General features: G+C 30.6%; 1 long non-coding RNA gene across 1 annotated transcript; it reads right to left on the bottom strand.

Annotated features, from left to right (window-relative positions):
* Positions 1-2,397: 2,397 nt before the first annotated feature.
* LOC114176007 lies at positions 2,398-3,106 on the bottom strand. The gene is made up of 3 exons (XR_003602954.1): positions 3,037-3,106; positions 2,880-2,947; positions 2,398-2,441 (listed from the first exon to the last, which is right to left on the bottom strand). It is a non-coding gene; the product is annotated as an uncharacterized LOC114176007 (long non-coding RNA).
* Positions 3,107-3,558: the final 452 nt, after the last annotated feature.

Raw genomic sequence — 3,558 nt, 5'->3', positions numbered from 1 at the left:
CACCAATTCCTTTTGAGTACTGGCCAAAGTGTTTCTTGTAAAATCCGGAAAAAATTAGAATAAAGAAAAATACATAGAAAAATTGATGACGTATTTGAGAATGTGGATTTATTTAGATTATCTATTTTATTTAGTTTTGATACATGATAGAGTAATTAATTGATTGATTTAAATTAAGTGTTGTTTAATTATTTTAATTATTTACTTAATTATTGAATGTAAATTATATATATATATATATATATATTATTTGTGCATTTTCTATCATGAAAATTGGTCTAATTCAGTGGTTGGCACTATGAATTTGTGTGAGCAGGTACAGGTGTTCTATTCTTGGCGCCCTCATGTAATTGTTTAGATTATTCTATTAATGCATGTGCAGCTTATGCCTATTATGGAAAGCATTCAGCCTGGTGGTTGATTGTACCTTTTCCGTTCGTAGGAAAGTAGAATATGTTCTTTTATATAATGTTTTACAATTTTCTTCTTCTCTTTTGCTGTAGGGCCCATATAATTTCCATTAGTTTTTCTCTCTCTTCTCCATTTGTTAAATCACGATGCATGTACAGTACGTTATTATTTTGTGGTTGCTAAATGACTCTTTCTCTGTTACAATTCTTTCAAAAATAAAATTGGTTTCTTCTCTTTCTGTTTGTATTTTTACGTTGTTGCAGCTGCCACACATAAAATAAATGGCAAAGTGATTTTGAGTAACGGCCAATCCTATATTCTTTTCAAAATGTAAACAGAAAATGTTAGGAATAATAGGAGAAAAATCAAGTTTTAAACATAAAGGTTTTGGAGAGAGAAGCCATTGAGAAGTGAAATGAGGAAATGAAGAAGATGTTTGGAAGAATTTCTAAGAGATAAGGGAAGCTAACCTTGTTTTTCTATTTACGTTGCAGCCGTGCCATCTTAGGTTTTGTTTTCTTGTATTTGTCTGTCATGTGGATTTCAAGCTTGCAGCCGTGCCTTGTTTGTTTTCTTTCTATTTAACTTCTCGATTCCCATATATCATGTTGTGTAGTGAATGATTTCTCTGCAGCGGTGTTTGGTGTTTGGATTATTTGCGTTCAGTGTCGAGCATCTCATGGAGTATTCATGGTGCATGTTATGAGCGATCATGTTCCCTTTGGTTTTAAATTCCTAGAGTGATCATTGTTCTATATTTTGTTGTTATATTATTAAATTGATCATCTTGAATTATTTCTTGTATTGTAGTTTTTCGTCTTTAAAGCACTACAAGAAAATATATTTTTAACGGAGGTTTATTTTTATATTACCCAGGGTTAAAACCTCTACTAAGTTCTTTACCCGGGGTTTCGATTTTTCCCGCTAAACCATCCCTGGAGAATGTGTTAGCCGGGGTTTTTACGAACCCCAGGAAACACCAATCAATAACGGAGGTTTTTTATCCTCTTGTATTTAACATAGGTTTTAAAACCTCAGTTAAGTTTTGTGGGTTTAAAACCCCCAGTTAATTACCATGAATTTTGAAACCTCCGTAAAATATCGTGGATTTTGAAACCTCCATAAAATACAATGAGTTTTAGAACCTCCATAAAATAACATAGGTTTCAGAACCCCCATAAAATACCATGGGTTTCAAAACTCCCTAAAATACCCTGACTTCAAAACCTCCGTAAAATATTATAGGTTTCAAAACCTCCGTAAAGTACCATAGATTTTTAAATTATTATTATTATATTTTTTTACTCATTTATCATTTATGTATTCATATATATTTTTTCAATCACAATTATTTACATTTATTCTATTTTTTTAATCTATATTTAATGAAATTATACCTAAATAGATATAAATTCATCAAATTGACAAATTATTTATAGATGACTAAATGTATATCAAAGTATAACAAATATATGAATTCAAATTCAAATTCAAGTACAATATTAGTCAGAAAAAATCGTAAAAAACACACATTATAAAACACTCGATCTATCAACAAAAAATATACTACATTTCTTACTTCTACTTATAAAAAACAATCCAAAGCAACACAACAACAACATTAATAGTGTCCAATAATATTCAACACAACAACATTTACAACCTTGTCATGACAATCCAAAGCAAACAACATCATATTGCTACACATGACAATCCAAATCAATAACCTGATTTTGCAATTCTGAATAAGAAGAACAAGATGAGGATGTCCCAAAATGAAAATTCCTAGTATATCCAAACACACGAGAAGGGCAAGGTCCCAATCCCATTCCTCGAACACGACCACAATGTTCTTTACTTCCTAGAACATGAGCTAGTGAATCTTCAATTAATATATCTTGTAATAAATTTCACCTCAGGAAAGTTAGCAAGTTTAGCTGGGTTTGACTTTCCCATAACCAAAGTATAGGCCTTCTTGCCAGCTCTAGTTATGAGCTCCTTCATTTGATTGATTATGTGAAGATAACCAGCTCCATCTGTATGTAATATGTTGAATTAAATCCCACTTTTATTGAAAAAAAAAACAAGAATATAAAATATTTACTCTCATAGGAAATAGTTTTCGTATTTCTTATAGCTACCTAAACCATGATTAAGACTGTGAACCATTCACATATGCATTATGTAATCATAGACAATAATCAAATGATGTCTCCCATAATAATGTTCCTCAAGTCAGAAAATTATTCTTCTCATCACATTCAAGGTTAGTAACATTAAGGATTCACTCTTGATATCCTTTCTTACTAGACAACAATATTCAAATAAAATGTTTTCTTTTTTGGATGTTTGCAATATTGTAATGTTTCGCAAGGAATGTTACAATATAATTCTGTATATGCACATGCCACTTTAGTAATTATCAGGCACACACAAAAAATGAATAAAAATTTGACAACACAACATACCAACACCAAGAGTTCCAACTAAAATCCCAACAATATTAGCATCCTTAGCTCTCTCCACAAGGTAATATCTGCATAGTCATCAATCTAGCTTAGTAAATTTGAAGATATAAGATGGTTTACACAAGACAGAGTAGTGCGTTTATATTGGGATACATACCTACGTTTAAGAATCCTCCTTTGTTGAAACAAGTCTGTCACCATTTGATTTTCATTTGCATCATATTTAACTAAAACAACAGAAATCATAATAATTATAATCATGATTCAGAAAGAAACCTAAAGTAGAAAATAAGTTGAGAAGTTTTTTCATTTCATATACATGTTATACAGGTATAAAGAAAAATTAAAACAGATTAATAATTTCCGGGAGAATAGCTTCCCAAAATATACCCTTTTATTAGAGATGTCGTACAACACATGACATGTTTACCAACTACTTTCCTCGTGCCATTTCATGATAGAAATACATTGTAAAGGATAACATAAATTAAAAGGAGAAATTGACATCAATGTTGGCAAAACTAAGGTCTTAATTAAGTTCAGGTGGGGATGGTAGGAACCATACAAAATTATAGTTAACATAGGCATATGTTTAATCACATCATTGAACTAGAATTCAAAATTCATAAGCTCAAAATCCAATACCACTCATAATTGGCCAGATAACTTTTTCATTAGA

The sequence above is a fragment of the Vigna unguiculata genome, chromosome 3 (assembly GCF_004118075.2).
Source record: "Vigna unguiculata cultivar IT97K-499-35 chromosome 3, ASM411807v1, whole genome shotgun sequence".
NCBI classification, from domain to species: Eukaryota; Viridiplantae; Streptophyta; class Magnoliopsida; order Fabales; family Fabaceae; genus Vigna; species Vigna unguiculata.
Note: the sequence above shows the minus strand (reverse complement) of the source record. Positions and strands in the feature narration are given on the sequence as shown.